Source organism: Nyctereutes procyonoides, unplaced genomic scaffold, assembly GCF_905146905.1.
Source record: "Nyctereutes procyonoides isolate TBG_1078 unplaced genomic scaffold, NYPRO_anot_genome, whole genome shotgun sequence".
Lineage (NCBI taxonomy): Eukaryota > Metazoa > Chordata > Mammalia > Carnivora > Canidae > Nyctereutes > Nyctereutes procyonoides.
The window spans coordinates 27,497,913-27,521,262 of NW_026575051.1; the positions used below are offsets into that span (position 1 = coordinate 27,497,913).

The 23,350-nt window shown below is 35.5% G+C and overlaps 1 protein-coding gene across 1 annotated transcript in view; it reads right to left on the minus strand.

Annotated features, from left to right (window-relative positions):
- Positions 1 to 23,350, minus strand: part of EYS (eyes shut homolog) — a 1,553,129-nt gene that overhangs the window by 302,702 nt on the left and 1,227,077 nt on the right. The window lies entirely within an intron of this gene.

Below are 23,350 nucleotides of genomic sequence, written 5' to 3' on the forward strand. Positions count from 1 at the left end.
GGTCCTTTTACATATGTGGGTAATAAACTGTGTTTTTGTACTTTCCCAGTTTTGAATACACAGTTGCTAACTCTGTAAACATTTCCCATTAGAGGCTGGCATTATTACATCTTTCTTCTTCAATTTGAAGCCTGTGACACATTTTTACTAATATATCACTGGCATAAAGTTTTTTTTTTCTCCTGACCCTAATACTACCTGGGACTCAATTACTCTGTCTCTCACTTTCTTCAGTCTTCCTTTACTTTTCATTATTCAATCCTTGTCCCATTCATTGGCCTCTCCCATCATTCCTTTTATTTCTTCAATAACTTGCAAAGGCATTTTCAGGAATTAGATGTATACATAATATGAAAATATTTTAGTCTACTATAGTCATTCTGAGATCATTAATGCAATATCAATCATACAATTAGGAAGCTATCTGAAGCACTGAAAATAACCATAAATTTTGGAAAAAATGAAAAATATAGTCATATAAATGACTATATACAGTAAGGGATCATGACAATAACTACACAAGCATACTATTTCACTAGTTGAAATGGCTCAAATGCAGTAAGAACTTGGACAAATGAAGGTCAAAATCCAAAGATAAACCTAAAAAGCTTCAGTAGTTTAGTTCAATAAGCTGAAAACTGGAGAAAAGTACATTAGAAAGTCCATGAATTGCTGCCACTTATGTGCCTGGTCTTTTTATCTGTGGCCCATATGACAGCACAGACTCATTCAGCTAAACTGCTTTGACTATGGCTAAGAACTATGAGTAGAAAAACACTTGAATATATGGGAAATTGTTGGGTTCAAGTGTGGGGCAAGCAATTGGTATGAAAATAAGAGAAAGTTTAAAAGTTCATATTGTAAACCAATTTTCCCTCTCCTATTAAAAACTAGTGGGATAGAAAACTGCTTCCAAAGAAACCTCTTTGAAATCACAGCTAGAGATTGCAAACATACTGTTTAGCTGGTAGGCTCACGTTGTCTTCTTTCTATAGCTGGATATAGACTTCTGTTGGATTAAAGATAAAAATACATCATAAAGTGCTACACAGTATGAACCTGGTGATTAATAGTATTTTGTGCACATAGAATCTCAAGAATCTTTTTAAAAAAATAAGCATGTTGGAAATATAAAGGCTTTCTCACTCTCTTCTTTTTCTATACTTCACCTCACATCAATAATACAATGTAGATAAAGAATGAAATAGGATAGTGAATATCTACATATATATGTAGATATTTAATACTTAGTACTTAGATATACTCTTAGATTACTCCACATTGACGTTTGAGGACTGTCAGATTTCTTCTATCCGGCACTAAGTGAATGGTATGCACCATATATAAAGATCTGTGGCAGATGGCTCTGTGTGTAGTATGTGTATTTAGATCAGGAATTCAGCTTTGAACATGGGATTTTGCTACCTAACGAGACATCCAGATGATGATGTCTATAGGATATTTATTGACTATATGGGCCTGAAGTTCAGAGATATAGTCGATTCTGAAGATATAAATTTTGTAAATAAAGTAATATTGCTAGTTGAAGCTGAACAATGGGACTAGAAGAGATTTATTAGGGAAAGTGAGTAGATGAAGAAGAAAATGAAGTTTAAAATCAAGAAGGAACTGTGAAAAGTGAGAGTAAATAGCAGAGAAGACTGAAAAAAGACAGCTGAAGTGCATGCATCATTAGAAAAGCCCCTGCCCCCCCCCCAAAAAAAAGAGTCTTAGTAACAAAGAATACTACTTAATTGTATAAAAAGCTGTTAGATCAGCCTATGTTATGGCAGGAAGTAAGGAGTTAGAAGTGCCAAGTTAGAACCAGTAAATGAATGAGAGAAGAGTCATAAGGCAGTAGCGGTACAGTAATGGGATTCATAGGGGGATTTTATTAAATGGGAAAGACTAAAGTAGTTTAAATGCTATTGAGAAGGTCTAGTGAAACAGAATAAATTGAAGATACAAGAGAGTGAATATTTCATAGTCTCTATAAAGGAGAGAAGGAATAAAATCTGCATTCTTCAGGGTTCTTATTTGCATAAAGCAAAATCCACTGTCATTAGTTTAAGCAGAATTAAAGAATCACACCTGATTGGTAGAGGCTCTGTCATGTTTGTGGCCTAGTTGCAAGGCAAGTGGAAATGTGAGTCATGTATTATGCTCCAGAGGCAGGTCTTTTAACATGGGATTTTATAAAATACAGAAGGGGTAATAAAAAAAGACAATGGGTACACACAACAGGAGAGATATCTACCACAAATACCAAGGCATTGGTGAAAGAATTGGCCTTACTTAATAGCTTAGAAATTTCCTCTATGGTAATAAAGAAAAGAAAGAACTAATGAGTGATGATCCAAAAGTCAGTTTTGAGAGATGCCATCTGAGGGCAATAATTTTTTCTCACAGAAGTAGGACACAAATTCATCCTCTGAGACAGAATAGTGAAGGCCTAAAGTTTGAGAATGTGGGGAAGATTTAAAATAGCCACCATAGAGATTGGGAAAGAAGGCTGAAAAAAAAAAAGCCAGACAAGATTTATGAACTATGGAGAAGGTTGAATATAGTTGTCTGGCCATGAATTTATAGTGGTACCAATTTTCCAAACCAGATAATTTCAAGTCATAATCAGGGGTGTGGGTGACAACATGGAAAGGGCAGATAACCAGGCTTATTCATGTCTGAATTCTGCTTGAAATCCCTATGAAACAGAGAAGAATGGGGAATTAAAGAAACTACAAAGATACCTATTACAGATCTATAAAAGACAAATGAGTTCTCATAGTGAAATACTGCCATTGGCTAGGAAGACATAGACATGGCCAACATGCACATGAGAAAATGCTCTGCATCCCTTGCCATCAGGGAAATACAAATCAAAACCACAATGAGATACCACCTCACACCAGTGAGAATGCGGAAAATTAACAAGGCAGGGAACCACAAATGTTGGAGAGGATGCGGAGAAAAGGGAACCCTCTTACACTGTTGGTGGGAATGTGAACTGGTGCAGCCACTCTGGAAAACTGTGTGGAGGTTCCTCAAAGAGTTAAAAATGGAGCTGCCCTATGACCCAGCAATTGCACTGCTGGGGATTTACCCCAAAGATACAGATGCAATGAAACGCCAGGACACCTGCACCCCGATGTTTCTAGCAGCCATGTCCACAATAGCCAAACTGTGGAAGGAGCCTCGGTGCCCATCGAAAGATGAATGGATAAAGAAGATGTGGTTTATGTACACAATGGAATATTACTCAACCATTAGAAACGACAAATACCCACCATTTGCTTCAACGTGGATGGAACTGGAGGGTATTATGCTGAGGGAAGTAAGTCAATCGGAGAAGGACAAACAGTGTATGTTCTCATTCATTTGGGGAATATGAATAATAGCGAAAGGGAATAGAAGGGAAGGCAGAAGAAATGTGTGGGAAATATCAGAAAGGGAGACAGAACATAAAGACTCCTAACTCTGGGAAATGAACTAGGGGTGATGGAAGGGGAGGAGGGCGGGGGGTGGGGGTGACTGGGTGACGGGCACTGACTGAAGGGGGCACTTGACGGGATGAGCACTGGGTGTTATTCTGTATGTTGGCAAATTGAACACCAATAAAAAATAAATTTATTATAAAAAATGAGTTCTCGTAGCGAAATACTGCCATTGGCTAATGTTACAGAATGAACACATAAGTATAGTTGAGCCATTAGTATCTTCACATAAGGACATATATTTTTCTCTATTATATATTCTGTATGATTTGAGTTGGCCTATTATTCCAGCCTGTCAAGACTTTTTTGGCTTTGATTCTGTCATCCTTCATATTCACTTTTCTTCTAGGCTTTGTTTCACCTAGAAATCTGATAAACAGACTACATTTCCGTCCAATTGACAGAAAAGCTGAACAGAGCAGGGCCAATTACATGGCTTTGTAATATGTTATAAAGAGATTAATCCAAATGCTCAGATGGTATGGATTTTAGTAATCTTCTCAGTGACAGAATCAGAATTTTATAGCTGTCCCACCCTCCATGGCCTCCTCCAGTTCTTTCACAGCTGAGCAAGCTGATGTTTAAGGAGGTTAAGTGATTTTTCCAAAGTAATTAATTAGGTATCAGAACTTAGTTTTCTGAGAACCAACTCTGGGACTGGTAGCTCTTTACACATTACTCCTCCCTTCCTTTATATGAATCTGATACTTTTCAAATTTGAAATTTTTCCACATGGTAAGTAATGGTTTTTACTATTAACGTACACAGAATAAGATTATTATGTTTTCGGGCAAATTGGTTCTTCACTTTTTTAGCAACTCTTTTTGTTACAACTGTTCTATGAATCAGGTCCTAGGGGAGAGTGTTACATTCACGTCATCCGTCTAAGACTAGAGACAGGATATAAATACTGCATTAGCATCCTGACAATGCAAATGAAAATTAAACTGAATTTTGAGTTCTGTAATTATAAAGTAAATTTTGATTCTTTCTATCTATTCCTTAAGGCTACACTGACTGGAAACTGCATACTGTCTTTGTAGCTATTGGTTGATAAAAAAAAAAAAAAAGTAGTCACTCAGAGCCATCATCCAAACTGTAATATACAAAATACACTTGAAAATATTTTCCAATCTGTAAGTTTTATTATACATAGTATTATACTAAGCTAGAAACTTTTATAAGAGTAAATCTCTTTTTTCCATTGGGAACAAATTAGAATTTAGATGTAAGAATGTTTTCACACTCATTTAATCACTGTAGTACTATATAGCATAGGCTTTGAAAGCCATGTTGGGGTTTGAATTTCAAATTTGTCATTTAATAGCCATTGTAGTCAGAAAGGATTATGCAGTCTCTCTTTAGCTTCAGTTCACTCACATGTAAAATGAGCAAGGTACTACCTGCTTCATTAGGCTGTGAGAAGTAAAAAACCATATGATATTTGTAGGGTACAGAATGAGCCCTATTTTGTAGTATTCACTCGGTAAATGGGAGATATAATTTTTGAGTCTATTCTCTTTGGAGTTAGTTTCAATGACAAATTTCACCATAGTAAGCATCTATAGGTACAAAAGGTAAATTTTGTATTATTACTTGCATTATAAAATGTTATAATGACTATATTCTTTTGTAATCAACTACTAACTGTGAAGATAGTTTCTTATAGTCCTATTTAAAAATGGCTATAAATTGCTAACATTAATCTACATCAAGAGTTGGCAAACTGGTCAAATTGGAATGCTTCCTGTTTTTGTAAGTAAAATGTTATTGGAGCCAGGCCCATTCATTTATATATTGTCAATGTCTGTTTTCATGCTACAATGGCAACGTTGAATAGTTGTGACAGGGCCTGTATGGTCTGCAAAGCCTAAAATATTTACTTTCTGGACCTTTGCATAGAACATTTTCAGACTCCTGTTCTACTTGACTAAAATCTGTAAGGCTGTGAGGAGAGAAGGTGTAAATACTTCAAAAATTTCTCTATAAGATACTGTAAGCTAGATTTGGAAAAACAGTGATGTAATGTGTAAAATTCTGGACTTTACCAGAAGAGCTATTGCTATTACTGAAGCTTCCTCTGGTCTATTTTTTAAACTTTTGCTATTATAACTTTTTTTTAAAAAAAATATTTCTAATGTTTATCGTTGCTATTATTACATTCTCCACATTGCATTTCTAAATTAGAAAAACACACTATTCCAATATTTAAACACTAACTTTTCCACTGTAAAATATTTTTTACAAGCATGAAATATTTTGTAAATTTATCATAAAAAAGAATTTTAGATAATACAAAAAATAGGCAATGGGATAGAAATCAGTTGCTTAACAAATGCTTAACATGCATGTATTACTAAATGACACAATTATCCTGATTAAGATATATGATATTTTAAATAATCTTCATACCATGTGCATATTTTATTCATTGAATTATATTTTAATATGATTTATATAATTTATTTTTATGTTATGGAATTGGTTTTCCTTAATTCAAATTATATTCCCATGTATAGAAGAAATGTAAAAAAACAGTGACTTGGGCTTTTCATCCATATGACACTAACATCTTATTTTAGGACTGTTTTCCCTAAAGTAACTATTTTATCAGGTATGTTTACGTAATTGTCAAAATAATTAATCAAAAAACTTTGTCAACAAAATTAGAGTGATTTTGGCTTATGATAGACATACTACTTGATTGATTGAATCTTCTGCATTTTCTTGATGGCCATTTAGATACTATATAAGTACAGTCTCTAAAAGTCACACGCAGAGATGCTACTGAGACTATCAACTTGCTAGGTCACATTCCTTTTAATTAATATAAGAATGTGGAGATAATGCAACAAATTAACATGTGACATTATTTTACCAAACAAATACTTAAGCATATTAATTCTAAGTAAAGTTTTTATGAAATTGTATGTAATAAGCATTTATTAAGTTCATACCCATGCCAGCCACTGGAAATGCAAAAGTATCTTTTCTCTGAAGAAACTTGCAATATAGTGAAACCTATTATAGCAAAAGATACTGACATAGGCATAACTTGCTATCCACATTTTTATTTCTGAGGGGAAGGCTGCACAGAAGTAAAATTGATTATAAAGGACATTCTAGGTAGATGGCATAGCATAAAGAAAACAACAGAGCTGTGCAGAAATGCATGGGCTAATTGACTCTACAGTCTTGCATTCAAACCATCTCAGACTATTTTCTTATTTCCATGGTAGTTTCACAGCTTTTCTTTTGGACCATTTCAAAATTGATGTTTTTTCCATGATGAACTTATTAATGCTTAAATTTACTTTGGACTCAGTTTCCACAAAACATTTAACAAACTAAAAATCTCATTAATGCTTTAACATTATATTTGGGCCTGAGCAAATTTATCATTATTAATGTGTTCAGCGATTTTTTTAAAACTCCTATCTTCTTAGACAACAAAGCAAATAAGAACCAAAACAACAATCAAACTCTTACTGATAATGGCTTATTCAAACTACTTTTTGAGATCTTCTAAGTTATAATAAAATCATATGCAAGGTCACAGGGAAGGAAAAGATAACATAGATCAAAATTCTTTACAAATGCTACATCATTATCTCTAAAACATTACTTCCTGATGAATTTCTTTCAGCCTTTTTATGGAAATTGGTATTTATTTCCAATCTAGAAATAGAAATGAGATTCAGGAGAATACACAACAGTGCTACCAAGGCAGCAATTATCATATTCTATTGTGTGGAAGGTACTGTAATAGCTATTTTATAATTTTTATTACATTTAGTCTTCTAAGTCTATGAGCATATTCATTCTCCATTGTTGCACAAGTTACCACAGATCTAGTGACTTCAAACAAAACAAATGCATTCTTTCACAATTTCCTTTACCTAGGTCCTCTTCTCAGGGTTTCATTGGGATGAAATCAAAGTGTGAGAGGGGCTGTCAGCTTATCTGAGACTCAGGGTCCTCTTTTAAGCTCCATAGTTATTAGCAAATTCATTTCTGTTAGGAAGTAGTTGTGATATCCTTTTTTTTTTTCTTACTGGCTATCCCTGAGGGACTTCTCTTGGTTCCTAGAGGCCACCCACAATTCCTTGCCATGTGGCCCCCATGGCAGATCACAACATAGATGTTTGCTTTCTGCCAGACCTGCAGAGGTGCATGCATCTCTCCAGCTTCTCCAGTTAGTCAATCAACATAATCATGGGGTGACATTGCCATCACTTTTTGCCTTATAACAAAGCCTTATCAAGAAATGACTATCTTATATTTACAGCTTCCATTCACACTCTAGGGAAGGAAATGATATAGGACACTAGGGACAGAAATCTTGGGAATCATCTTAAAAATTCTGCCCACCACAGTGATATACATGTTATTTCCATTTTATGAATCAGGAATGTAGGATTTAGAAAGGTTGAGTGACTTGCCTAAATTTACACTGCCAAATTGTGGCAGGGCTACTAGCTGTCTCATTTAAAAGACAGGGCTCATACATTAACTTTAGCATTCTCTTTAGGTCTAACAGTGCAATAATCAAATTTTCCTTAATACAGTTAATCCACTTTTCTAGTTTCAATTCTCAAGTCCATACAGAAGACTTTCAAGTTTCTATCTCTAATCCCGATACTTTGCTTGAGCCTTAGACCCCTATCACTTAGCATCTTCTGCAATTTTGTAATTTTATGACCCAGTTCCAATTTGATTCATCTAAAACCAATTTCAAGAAATTGCCCCTCCCGACATCCCAATTCCTATTAGTGCATCACTATTTTTCTTAACCTATATTGCCATCTTTGTATCCCTCTACTTTGCTGCACCCTGGACTAATCAAAGGTTAATATTCAAGTATCTATCACAGAGCTCATCTGTGGCCGAGGCTCAGTTAATGCCTGTTTTTGTTTGGCAGCCAGGGTTAGGCAGTAACTGATTCTTTCATTTCTTAATTTGAAATATGTCTGATATCCATCTGCCTGGCTTCATTCTCATGGGCATCACATTTAGTGATGATAATGTGGACTCTTCCCTTTTTTGGGAGTGATCATCCTTTTGTAGTCATTTAGTAAATATATTAGCTGTTTCCAAATGCTGTAAACATACATAACATTTACCCTGCCTAAGGTAGTATTTCGAATGAATTTAATTTACTTAAGGAAACAGAACCCATTAGTAAAAAAATAATAAATAAAAACAAATTATAGAAATGTTGCCAATAATCTATGAATAGAAAACATATTTTAAGTATTAAATTACTATTAAATATACAGGACCCATTTTCATTACATAAGCCTTTCCCCCACAAAAGAATGCTACTTAAAAAAAAAAACTGCTTATGTATATGAATTAGTAAACTAATGCCTTAGCTACATAATTCTAAATTTCTGAGTACCTACAAGGACTTTCTGATTCTATTTACTTAAATATTTTATTTATTTATTCATGAGAGACACAGAGAGAGAGGTAGAGACATAGGCAGAGGGAGAATCAGGCTCCCTGAGGGATCCTAGGACCTAGGGATCACGACCTGAGTCAAAGGCAGATGCTCAACCACTGAGCCATCCAGGTGCCCAGGTGAGTCCAATTGTATGAATAAGTACTTCTAATATGAATAAGCATTTTATGGCACTAAGGAAGAGCACAAGATAGAGGCTAAGATTGTGGGACCTGGAGCCAGACTGCCTGAGTTTTTATTTCAATGTTTCCAGTTATACTGTTGGTATGACCTTGGATAAGATACTTAACCTCTTCTGTCTTGGCTTTCTTTTTCCCTAAGTAATAACAATAATAATAGCACCTAACTCATAGCTATGTTAGAAGAATGAAAGAAATTAATATTTAAAGAATTCAGAAACATATCTGATCCTTTGTAGTCACTATATAAACTAACAAATACATTAGCAGAATACTTTGAATATTTTTAAGACTAATTCTTTCTAGACTATGTAAATATAGTTCCACTTTAGGGATTTTCAAAAATATCCATTTAAGGCTCAACCAGAGGTAAGATGGTAGAGGAGTAGAGTGACTCTAAGCTTGTCTCCTTCCTCAAACACAGCTAGATAAATATCAAACCATTCTGAAAACCCAAGAGATCAATCAGAAATCTTAGAGAACAAAGCATGTGTCTACAAACCAGAAAAATGACCTGTGGAAGATGGAGGAATTCACCCCAACAGAAAGAATAGGAAGACATGATGGCCAGAAATTTAATCAATACAGATATAAGGAAGCTGTTTCAATTAGATTTAAAATGATAATTATAAGGATATCAGCTGGGCTTGAAAAAAAGCATAGGACTCTATAGGATCTCTCTTTTTAAAAAAGATTTTATTAATTGTTAGAGTGAGAGAATGAGGTGGGGGAGAGGCAGAGGGGGAAAGAGAAGTAGACTCCCCGTTGAGCAGGGACCCTGACATGGGGCTTGATCCCAGGACCTTGAGATCAAGATCTGAACTAAAGGCAGATGCTTAACTGACTGAGGCACCAAGGCCCCCCAACACTAGAGAATCTTTTACTGCAAAGACAAAAGAAAAAATCAAGTCAAGCTAAAACTAAAAATGTTATAACTGAGATGCAAACCTGAATTGAAGCCATAAAAATGAGGATGGATGAATCAATGGAACAAATCAGTGATACAGAAGATAAATTTATAAAAAATAATGAAGCTGAAAAGAAGAGGAAGACAACCAACCATTAATGGATCATGAAGACAGATTTAGGGAACTCGGGGACTTATTAAAACAGAATAACATTTGTATCATAGGAGTCCCAGAAGATGAAGAGAGAGAAAGAGGGGCAGAAGGTTTATTTGAGGAAATTACAGCTGAAAACTTCCCTAATCTGGGAAAGGATGCAGGTATCAAAATCCAAGAAACACAGAACACTCCCGTTAAATTCAACAAATGCTGACCATTGCCAAGGCAGATCATAATCAAATTCACAAAATGCACAGACAAGGAAAGAATCCTGAAAGCAGCAAGGGAAAATAGTTCTTAATTTACAAGTGAAGACAGGTGAAGTTTGCAGCATACTTATTTACAGAAACTTCCCAGGCCAGATGAGAAGGACATATATCTTTAATGTTTTGAATAAGAAAAATATGCAGCCAAGAATACTTTATCCAGCAAGGCTGTCATGCAGAATAGAAGGAGAGATAAAGAGTTTCCAGGACAAACAAAACTAAAGGAGTTTGTGACCACTAAATCAACCCTGCAAGAGGTATTAAGATGAACTCTTTGAGTGGGGAAAAAAGACGAAAAACAACAAAAACTAGAAAGGACCAGAGAACATCACCAGAAACACAACACTACAGGTAACACAATGATAATAAATTCATATCTTTTAATAATCACTTGAATATAAATGGACTAAATGCTCCAATCAAAAGATACAAGGTTTCAAAATGCATAAACATCAATCTATATGCTGCCTACCCGAGACTCATATAGACCTGAAGATTATTGAAAGTGAGGGGATGGAGAAATATTTATCATGCTAATGGATATCAAAAGAAAGATAGAGAAATGCCTGGGTGGCTCAGTGGTTGAGCATCTGCCTTTGGCCCAGGGCATGATCCTGGGGTCCTGGGATCGAGTCCCACATCAGGCTCCCTGTATGGAGTCTGCTTCTCTTTCTGCCTGTGTCTGCATCTCTCTCTCTCTATGTCTCTCATGAATAAATAAATAAAATCTTTGAAAAAGAAAGAGTAGCCATATTTATATCAGACAAGCTAGATTTTATTTTTTAATTTATTTTTAAAGATTCTATTTATTTGAGAGAGAGAGAGAGTAGGAGTGGTGAGGAGCAGCAGAGAGAGAGGGAGAAACAGACTCCCCACTGAGCAGGGAGCCCAACACAGAGCTCCATCCCAGGACCCTGAGATCATGAACTGTGCCAGAGGCAGCTGCTTAACCTACTGAGCTACCCAGGTGCCCCAAAAAACTAGATTTTATTTTATTTTATTTTATTTTATTTTATTTTATTTACAAACTAGATTTTAAAACAAAGACTTTAACAAGAAATGAAGAAGGGCATTATATCATAATTAAGGGGTATATCCTTCAAGAAGATCTGACAATTGTAAATATTTATGCCCCCAACTTGGGAGCAGCCAAATATATAAACCAATTAATAATACACATAAACTCATGGATAATAAAACAATAATAGTAGAGGACTTTAACACCCCACTCACTGGACCAGATAGACATGACATATATACAGAACATTTCATCCTAAAGCAGCAGAATACACATTCTTTTCAAGTGCACACAGAACGTTCTCCAGAATAGATCACATACTGGGTAACAAATCAGCCCTCAACAAATACGAAGAGACTGAGATCATACTATGAATCTTTTTGGACCACAGTATTATGAAACTTGAAGTTAACTACAAGAAAAAACTTGGAAAGACTGCAAACACATGGAGGTTAAGGAATATTCTACTAACAGATGAATGGCTTAATCAGGAAATTAAAAGAAGGAATAAAATAGTATATGGAAGCAAATAAAAATGAAAATATGACAGTCTAAAATCTTTGGGACACAGCAAAGGCAGTTCTGAGAGGGAAGTATATTGCAATACAGGCCTACCTCAAGAAGCAAGAAAAATCTAACCTCACACCAAAAGGAGCTAGAAAAGGAACAGCAAATAAAGCCTAAACTCAGGAGAGGAAGGGAGATAATAAAGATTAGAGCAGAAATAAATGATACAGAAGCCAAAAAATAGTTGAACAGATAAAAAATAGAAACAGAAGGAAAACTTCCAAACTCTGTAGGAGGGTGGCATTACCTTGATTCCAAAACCAGTCACAGACTGCACTAAAAAGGAGAATTGTACAGACTGGTATCCCTGATCAACATGGATGCAAAATTTCTCAATAAAATACTAGCAAATCAATTTAGCAGTACATTAAAATAATTATTGACCATGATTAAGTGGGATATATTCCTGGGGTGCAGGGGATGTTTAACACTCAAAAATCAATCAGTGTGATATACTACATTAATAAGAGAAAGGATAAGAAGTATATGATCCTGTCAGTACATGCAGAAGAAGCATGTGACAAAGTATTACATTCATTCTTGATAATAGCCCTCAAAAAAGTAGGAATATATGGAACATACTTAAACATAATAAAGGACATATATGAAAGACCTACAGCTAATATCATCCTTATAGTGGATAAACTGAGAACTTTCCCACTATGGTCAGGGACAAAATAAGGATGTTCACTCTCATCATTACTACTTAACATAGTACTAGAAGTCTTAGCCTCAGCAATCAGACAACAAAAAGAAATAAAGGCATCCAAATTGGCAAGGAAGAAGTCAAACTTACACTATTTGCAATAACATGAAATACTCTGTATAGAAGACCCACAAAATTCCGCCAAAAAATTGCTAGAACTAATACATGAATTCATCAAAGTTTCAGGATATAAAATCAATGTGCAGAAATCTGTTGCATTGCTATACACTAATAACAAATTAGCAGGAAAAGAAATCTAGGAATCAATCCCATTCCCAACTGACCAAAAACAATAAGATACTTAGGAACAAATCAAACTAAAAAGGTAAAAGATCTGTACTCTGAAAACTATAGAATAGCTATTAAAGAAACTGAAGAGGATACAAAGGACTGGAAATGCATTCCATTCTCATGGATTGGAAGAACAAACATTGTTAAAATGTCCGTATTACCCAAAACAATCTACATATTTAATGGAATCCTTACCAAACTAACACTGGCATTTTTCATGGAGCTAGAACAAACCTAAAATTTATATGGAACCACAAAAAATCCTGAATAGTTAAAACAATCCTGAAAAAGGGAAACAAAACTGGAGGCATCATTATTCCAGACTTTAAGCTATATTACTGTAGTCATCAAAACAGTATGGCACTAACAAAAACAGACACATAGATCAATGGAATAGAACAGAGAACCCAGAACTGGACCCACAACTATATGATCAACTAATCTTTGACAAAGCAGGAAAGAATATACAATGGAAAAAAGTCTCTTTAACAATTGGTGTTGGGAAAATTGGACAGCCACCTGCAGAAGAATGAAACTGGACCACTTTCTTACACTATACAGAAAAATAAATTCAAAAGGGGTGAAAGACCTAAATGTGAGATAGGAAACCATCAAATTCATAGAGGACAACACAGGCAGCAACCAGTTTGACATAGGCCACATCAACTTCTTACTAGACATGTTGCCAGAGGCAAGAGAAACAAAAGAAAAAAATGAACTATTGCAACTTCATCAAAATAAAAAGCTTCTGCAAGGTGAAGGAGATAATTAACAAAACTAAAAGGCAGCCTATGGAATGAGAGAAGATATTTGTAAATGACATATCTGATAAAGGGTTAGTATTCAACATCTATAAAAAACTTACCAAACTCAACACCCAAAAAACAAAGGAGCCAGTTAAGAAATGGGCAGAAGACATGAAAAGATACTTTTCCAAAAAGACATGCGGATGTCTAATAGGCACATGAAAAGACACTCAACATAATTAATCATCTGGGAAATACAAATCAAAACCATAATGATACCACCTCACCCCTGTCAGAATGGCTAAAATTAAGAACACAAGGAACAACAGGTGTTGGTGAGGATGCAGAGAAAGGGGAACCCTCTTTCACTATTGGTGGGAGTGTGAACTGGTGCAGCCACTCTAGAAAACAGTATGGAGGTTCTTTGAAAAGTTAAAAAAAGAACTACCTTATGATCCAGGAATTGTACTGCTAGGTACTTACCCAAAGAATACAAAAACACAGATTCAAAGGGGTATATACACCACGATATTTACAGCGGCATTATCAACTATAGCCAAACTATGGAGAGAGCCCAAATGTCCATTGATTGATGAATGGATAAAGAATATGTGGTATATATATATATATATATATATATATATATATATATATATATTACTTAGCCATCAAAAACAATGAAATCTTCCCATTTGCAATGACACAGATGGAGCTAGAGTGTATTATACTAAGTGAAATAAGTCAGTCAGAGAAGGACAAATAATATATGATCTCACTCATATGTAGAATTTAAGAAAGAAACAGATGAACATATAGGAAAAGGGAAAAGGAGAGAGGGAAACAAACTCTAAAAGGATCTTAATGATAGAGAACAGAATGAGGGTTGATGGGGGAAGGTTGGGTTGAAGATGGGCTATTAAAGAGGGCACTTATTGTGATGACCAGTAGGTATTACATAATATGTAAGTGATGAATCACTGAATTCTACTCCAGAAACCAGTATTGCACCATATATATATATTTTATTTATTTATTCATGATAGACATAGAGAGAGAGAGAGAGTCAGAGACACAGGCAGAGGGAGAAGCAGGCTCCATGCCGGGAGCCGGACGCGGGACTTGATCACGGGACTCCAGGATCACGCCCTGGGCCAAAGGCAGGTGCTAAACCACTGAGCCACCCAGGGATCCCCAATATATTAACTAAAATTTAAATTTAAAAATATCCATTTAAAGGCTTTCTATTTATGATATGAAATATATCATAGAAAATTTTGTTAATAATTAATTACTAGGGGCAGATGACAGATGTTTACAAACCAGTTTTTAGAAATAGAGAAAACAAGGTCTCATACTATTATCAATATCATGTTAGAATTACTATGTTGTTATTATTATTATTAATTATTAACTTTCCTACTCTAGGTCCAACTTTCATTAGGGAACTAATTTCTTGAACTGCCTTTTCTTAGTAGATATATTTTTAAGCAATTTTATCAGGGTAGTTACATATCTCTAAACAACAAGTGTAAACACAGCAGCAGAAATAAAAATTATTTGTACGCAGGAAGAGAAACTGTGGCACAGGAAGTGAGACCCAGACGTGATCTGAACCTTTTAGCAATCTTGAGTTAGGAGAGAGACAGCTTTATCGTTTCTAACTGCCAGCTCTGTGCTTGATGTGAGCTGGATATCTTTCAGATTAAATCAAAAGGCAAAAATTGGGTCATAAATCCTATGGAGTTCTGTTCTGGGAAATATACTAAGAAACAAAGTGAGATGGCAGCATAAGTGTTGCCTCTGGGGCTTGGCAAAAACAAACAACAAGATATAAATACAAAATTAAAATTGATACAATTAAGTTACAGAGTGATTTCAGTCTCAAGATCCCCGTTCAAAGATTGTGCCTTTGGTTTAAAAGTTACCCACAGCAAAATTTCTTTGCAGACTTCCCATTTCCAGGATCCACTGAAAATTCTTTCCTTGGGCTCAGCAAGGCCAGAGGGGATTTGTCAGTGCTTTCTAATTTTACAACTATTAGATAAAATGATAAGGCAGCTGGGTCACTGGAAGGCGAAGCATCCAAACTGGGATTTTGCTGGCTTAAAGAAAATAAAAGTGATGTATAAAATAGCAAACCCCATGGAACAATATAAAGAAAAGTCAGGGGAAAGTGTACAGCTATAAAAGATGTTTAAAGCAAGGAATCTCATAGTGTCTTATTTTCATTTGAAAGCTGTAGCCAGGAGCAAAGATTCACTTTGTTTTGGCAGGTTAGAAATATCTCACTCGTTTTTATTTTACTCAAAATAAGTGTAGGAAACATATTGATACTCCGAGGTTCTTCTTACTTTTTCCACCCTGCTTTCTGGCCTTTCCCTTACACTTGAAGCCTCCTACAGTCATCTACTTTATCTTCTCTCAAGGGGAAAGTTTTGAAAGCTGGCAAGAAACAAAAGAAAAGTAAGCTCATCCCAACAAGTGTTAAAACTATCGCTGCAAGGATCCAGTGCAACATACATATTTGAACCAAAAGGCTCAGCTTTAGTTGGGCCACATATGTACATATACATATCTGTGGGGTGTGAACCAAATATTTTTTGAATGAGTGATCATTTTCATGATCATGTTTAAAATTAAACATACTTTAATTTTAACACAGTATTTAATTTTGGAGTAACTATTAGTTCAGTGGAAAGAAATGTTTACGCCATATGTAATGTTGAAAATATTCTAGGCTCCCTCTGGGCCATGATTTATGAATTATTTAAAGAGCTTACCATAGAGCATGACCAACTGTTTTCTTTTGTCTTTTTTTTTAAAAATATTTCATTTATTTATTCATGAGACACACACACAGAGAGAGAGAGAGAGAGAGAGAGGCAGAGACATAGGCAGAAGGAGAAGCAGGCTCCATGCAAGGACCTGATGTGGGACTTGATCCCAGGACTCAATCCCGGGACTCCAGGATCACACCCTGGGCCGAAGGCAGGCGCTAAACCCTGAGCCACTCAGGGATCCCTGAGCCACCCAGGGATCCCCCAAGTGTTTTCTTTTGTAAGGTGTTTCTGAAAGCTGCATTAATGATTATCAATGACAAGTTTCTTGATTACTAGTATGTTAAAAGAACTCATCATGTAAATAAAACTCTTCATATATTCAAATATAATCAGAAATTCTTTTTATTTTTTAAAGATTTTATTTATTCATTTATGAGAAACACAGAGAGAGGCAGAGACATAGGCAGAGGGAGAAGCAGGCTCCCTGAAGGAAGCCTGATGTGGGACTTGATCCCTGGGCAGGGATCATGATCTGAACTGAAGGCAGATGCTTAACTGCTGAGCCACCCAAGTGTCTCTAAAATCAGAAATTCATATAAGCATGATATTATCAAAATGAGGCATGGGAAGAATGAGGTCATAAGAAGTGAGGGAGAGGGATGTGGAAAGAGAGACAGAGTACACCAGGTCTGATTTAACCTCAGACGTTAGTGGTATTTGGGTTTGTGCCCTAGTGGACGAAACCAACTTTGTACAATGAAGGATGAAGTATAAAAATTATTTTCTTAATATTGTCTCATGTTGAACAAAGATGAAACTTCGGGTCTATTCAAACATGCTGGAATGTAATGCCTGTGGCCACTCTGCATACACAGGATGGGCTCTGACACAAACTTTGGTTCCTATGGAGGAACTAATGATAGCTCACACACCAAGGAGATAAAAAAAGGTTTATTACACATATAACAAAGCTTTCTGTGGATACAGGCAGGCCTCCCAAGTTAGTATGAAAAGCCTTGAGAGAGCAGGAAAAGGAGATTGGCTTGTCTTTTGTGGTAGTTAGTGGGTGGGGCTGGGCTGTGTGTGAGGTTGGGCCTGTATGGGTTGAATTTCCTGCTGTTTCAAAAGAAAGGAGCATTCCAAGCTTTCTTACCAGCACTCCCAGCACTCTGTTTTCACTGCCATTTACATCATTCTCTTTTAATTCTTCTTAAGTTTCCTCAATATTTGGACACTGCTCATCATCTAGCATATTATACCAGGATATCTGTTTATGGTTGTTTCAAAGTGCTACCACCAAAACATCACATTTTACACTTCCAATGACTTTATTTTTTTTAGAAATTTTTTTTTTAATTTTTTTATTTATTTATGATAGTCACACATACAGAGCGAGAGAGGCAGAGACACAGGCAGAGGGAGAAGCAGGCTCCATGCACCAGGAGCCTGACGTGGGATTCGATCCAGGGTCTCCAGGATCGTGCCCGGGGCCAAAGGCAGGCGCCAAACCGCTGCGCCACCCAGGGATCCCCACTTCCAATGACTTTAAAGTCTTATTTTCTCTGTTGAGACAACTGTCTTTTTACTGTCCCACTCTCTGCTGACTCTTTCACGCTACCCTTCCCTAACAACTATTCGTCTTTCAAAAGCAGTTCAAGTCTCCTCTTCTATTGTGAAGTCTTCCTGTAATTATTTATGTCCTTGTCAATTTCTATATGTAGTTTCATTTCTAAATCCCAAAATAAATGATAGTAATAATTGTATGTTTATTAGTTTATACAAATATGTGTTGCATATTAGGTATATAAAAGATGCTGTTCTGGATTCTGAAGAAGACATGGATATGGATTCTGTACCAGAACTAGGTATCATAACTGTCATATATATGGACAACAGTTCATAATAGGGGGGCAACTTTATGGAAACTTTTTGTTTTTTTAAGAGAGGGAGAAAGATGAGGGGCAGGGTAGAGGGTAGAGGGAGAGGGGGAGAAAGAATGCTAAGCAGACTCTATGCTCAGAATGGACTCGACATGGGGCTCGATCTCAGGACCCTGATTTCATAACCTGAGCCAGAATCAAGAGTCAGACACTTAACTGACTGAGCCACTCAAGTGCCCCTGGAATCCTTTTAAATGGGGTATACTGGAGTTTAATTTATTTATTTATTTATTTATGATAGTCACAGAGAGAGAGAGAGGCAGAGACACAGGCAGAGGGAGAAGCAGGCTCCATGCACCGGGAGTCCGATGTGGGATTCGATCCCGGGTCTCCAGGATCGCGCCCTGGGCCAAAGGCAGGCGCCAAACCGCTGCGCCACCCAGGGATCCCTGGAGTTTAATTTTGAATGACAAATATTTTATTTAAAATATTTACTCTTTCATTATAAATATCAAACTGAACTTTGTACTTTTAATTATTATGTAGTTTACCATTATATAACTTGAATAATATATTACTTATCTTGTTTGTATCTAGATTTTTAAGCTTAAACACAGATGCAACATCAGCTACTTGGAAGAAAATATCCCGCTAATTTACCTGAACAGCATTTTGTGTGTATGATTCTTAGACTAAGTGACTTTTTAAATAGCTTAATTGTCCCACAATAACTACAATTACTGACAGTCATCTAAAAAATTCTGAGAAAGTAAACTGTAAAAATTAATTTTCACAGACAGATATTATTAACCAAAAGGCTCAGCTTTAGTTGGGCCAGATTTTCTCCCTTTCACTCTTTTTTAATATCAATACAAATTAGACAATGTTTTTTGTTTACAGATTTCTTTCATATTGTGTTCAAAATGATTTCACTATATTTCTATTTATTTAGAGAGATAAAACTTATGAGTGTTCACATTTACTTTACAGTTCACATTTTCTATTGAAAATGTAATCTATTAGGTTTTAAAGATGATGTAAGCTAGATTTATGGCTCAATACATTCAAAAGATAGTTTAAAAATCAATAGAATGAAGTAAAAGTGTATTTGGGGCACCATATTCAAATGAAGTACACTGAGAGAAAAAGCAGTACTGAAACTGTTTCAAAAAAAAAAAAAAAACTTGACCATCACCAAAAGCATGGGGATCATTATAATTTATGTGTCATATAAAAAAAATAATTGGAAAGTTTAAACCCTCCAAGAATTGTGTCTGAAACAAGTAATCTTATCATTTTGATATAATTTTAGCAAGAGCTATAAAATATAACAAGTTAGAGATTAAACAGATGTGTGTAATTATGAAAATTGTTATATAAACATTATTTGACAATATCATCCAAAATCTTTACTGTCTTGGATATGAGCTGTCTATCTAGGTCAAAGGTTACTGATTTTGGGACATCTGAAGAACTTCACCGAAAACAACTTTCTCCAATGCAGTAGTACCTTCTGCTATGTATAGAGCTTATTACATTGCTACAGGTTCTCACCTGAACAGTACAACCTTTTATTTTTAGCTCCTTTGGATGTTTCGATTGCATTTCTAAAAATAATATTTTCTTTGCACATGCAATTTTGTGCATCATTGCCCCTAATTGCATCTTTAAAATGCATGCTGTGAATATTTAGCCCTAAAGCATACCACGAACTTTTTAAAATGGAGCATGCTTTGATTGCTGTGACTTCCTAATTTTCTCCATGAAATGAATATCCCTCATGTATACTATGAAATGAACAATGCTAGAGAAGATTCTATCCCCCAGATGGCCTGTTCGGTTCTAATTCTCATAACATGCATATTCAACAAAAATGAGTTCATGCTTATCTCTAATCCCTAGGCAATCCCAAGGCAGCAGAAACATAAGGGCTATATCAACATTCCAGGATCCTATGAGCTTGGGACTGCAAGGAGATTTTTTACATTCTTCAATAAAGCTTATTTCAAAAATTCTTTATAAAGCATGAATTCCTGCAATTGGTAATCTATACAGCTCTTTTAGCAATGTTCTACTGATTTGTTTTTCTTGACTCTTAATGTCAGATAAGATGGGATTTATTTATCCATTCAAAAAGTATTTATCAAGCACCTTCAAAGTAATAGGCACTGTGCTAAAAGCTTACGGTTGAGTGTGTGTGAGGGTCTTACAAAGAACAGTAAACAAGTAAATAAATCAAATGATTATACATTGTGGTGCTATGAAAAAAGCAATCACAGGCTGAGATGCAGAAAAATAGAGTCAGTGAAGCTCTTTTTTGAGGGACAGCATTTAAATTAAGCAGTGAAGAATTATAGTAGATAGGCAAACTATAACCCCTCTGGACTAACACTGCTCATTGCTTGATTTTGTAAGTAAAGTTTTGTTGGGATACAGCCACATACATCTTTTATGTGTTGTTTGTGGTTGCTTTTGCATGAGGCCAGCAGAGTTGAATACTTACAACAGAGACTGAATGGCCTACCAATTTGAGTATTTTTATTCTATGGCCTTACGGAACAAGAATGAAGAAGAAGCTTTTCACATAGGGGAAGAGACACTTGAAGTACGAAAAAAAAATGCCATGGCATATTAAAGGAAATGAAAGAAAGCCAGGTAGTGAGGGGTGAAACCGGAAGTGATAGGGAGAAACTGAGCCTTGGAGGCTGTGGTGAGCAGTCTGGATTTTTAAAGCTCACTTTACAGAATGCCAATGGAAGGTTCTAAGAAGGGAGTGACATGATATGATTTATTGTTCAGAGAATTTATAGCTAATCCTCACAGAGTACTTATTAAGTGCACATTGACAGCCATTTACATGCACTGATTTATTTAATTCTTATATATTATGAAGAAAATGCCATTATTTTCCTGATGTTGCAAAGAAAAGCTACATAGCTTACTCAATATGATATGCTTGCAAATGATGGAGGCAGATATGAATCTAAATATTTTTGATCCAGAGTCTGTGCTTTTGACTACTGGGCACTGATCTAGATGTCTAGAGTGCTGTGATGTCTAGGGTGGATCATGTGACATGTGTGTGAGTATGTGTGTGTTTGTGTACAGATCAGAGGTAGAGCAATGAGTATCTTAGGAGACTGTGGAAAGAGTATAGGTGTAATCAGTATAGTGGCCTGGGCAATGGGACTGAACACTGAATGACAAACGTTGAATGACTCAGGGAGAGAAGAGTTTCAGGAAATAGTCACCGACCTTCAGTGCTGAAGAATGGTGAACTACTAGGTGGGCTGAAAAGTGTACCTTAGGCTTTTCAGCCTTGAGACTATTGTTATGGACAGACACTTTAAAGCATTTTTTTTAATTAATTTATTTATTTATGATAGTCACACAGGGAGAGAGAGAGAGAGAGGCAGAGACACAGGCAGAGGGAGAAGCAGGCTCCATGCACTGGGAGCCTGACGTGGGATTCGATCCTGGGTCTGCAGGATCGCGCCCTGGGCCAAAGGCAGGCGCCAAACCGCTGCGCCACCCAGGGTTCCCTGGACAGACACTTTAAATGGTAACATACCACTTTTCAGCAACCAGATATGCTGCCACAGATAAGTAAGAACAACTGTATTGTATCCTATAATTCTACTTTTCCAGAAAGGTAAGATGACTCTGAATAAACTATGGTAGAAGGCTGTTATTTCCTTCTGAGTCTTCATTTTTTTCCAGTCTACTAAAAATGTCAGCTACAATAATATAATCTATGTCTGTATTAACACTTTTTAGAAGATTAATTTTATATAGCACAATGTATTCATTTTTATATTTCATTACTTATAGTTGTCTTTTTCTGAGTAAAATATCTGCCAACTAACACATTATTACATAAAATTATAATCTCTGTTCTTGGAACTAGGTAATTTGCTTTCACATATAGGTCAAAGAAACTATTTTGATAGTATTAGAAGTAAAATATAATAGGTATTAGTATATATGGTTTTTATTTAAAAAAAGATGACCTGCAATAGAGTATGGAAAATAAGAATTAAATAGAGTGAGTTACTAACTATCCTGGTAAAATAATAATAGTTGCAATTCTAACTGTCTCCAACAATATTTATAAAGTCAAAAAAGGTAATGGGAATAGTGGAACAATCTTAGGCAAGAGAGCATAAATGAAAAAAAAATTGAGTCTCTTTTCCTTCAAGAATTTATATGTGCCTTTTCATCTTTGAAAAAAGAATGTATATTTAGTTTTTAAAAAAACTTTTATTTAAATTACAATTAGTTAACATATAGTGTAGTATTAGTTTCAAGTGTGTAATTTGGTGATTCAACACTTACATACAAAACCTGGTGCTCATCACAAATGCACTCCTTAATCCTCATTATCTATTTAACCTATCTCCACACCTACCTCCTCTCTGGTTACCATGAGTTTATTCTCTATAGTTAAGGGTCATTTTCTTGGTTGGCCTCTCTCTTTCTTTTTTCCCCTTATGATTTTTGTTTTGTTTCTTAAGTTCCACATATGAATAAAATCACATGGTATTTGTCTTTCTCTGACCGACTTATTTCGCTTAGCATAATACTCTCTAGCTCCATCCATGTCATTGCAAATGGCAAGAGTTCATTCTTTTTACGGCTGAGTAATATTCCATCGTATATGTGTGTGTGTGTGTGTATATATATATATATATTTATGTGTGGTGTGTGTGTATATACATACACATATATATGATATTTATATATTCCAGTGGTGTGTATGTATATACACCCACGCACCACATCTTTATTCATTCATCAGTCAGTGGACACTTGGATTGTTTCATAATTTGTCTATTACAGATAATGCTGTTAAGAAACATGGGTTGCATGTAAACCTTTGAATTCGTATCAAAGTATTC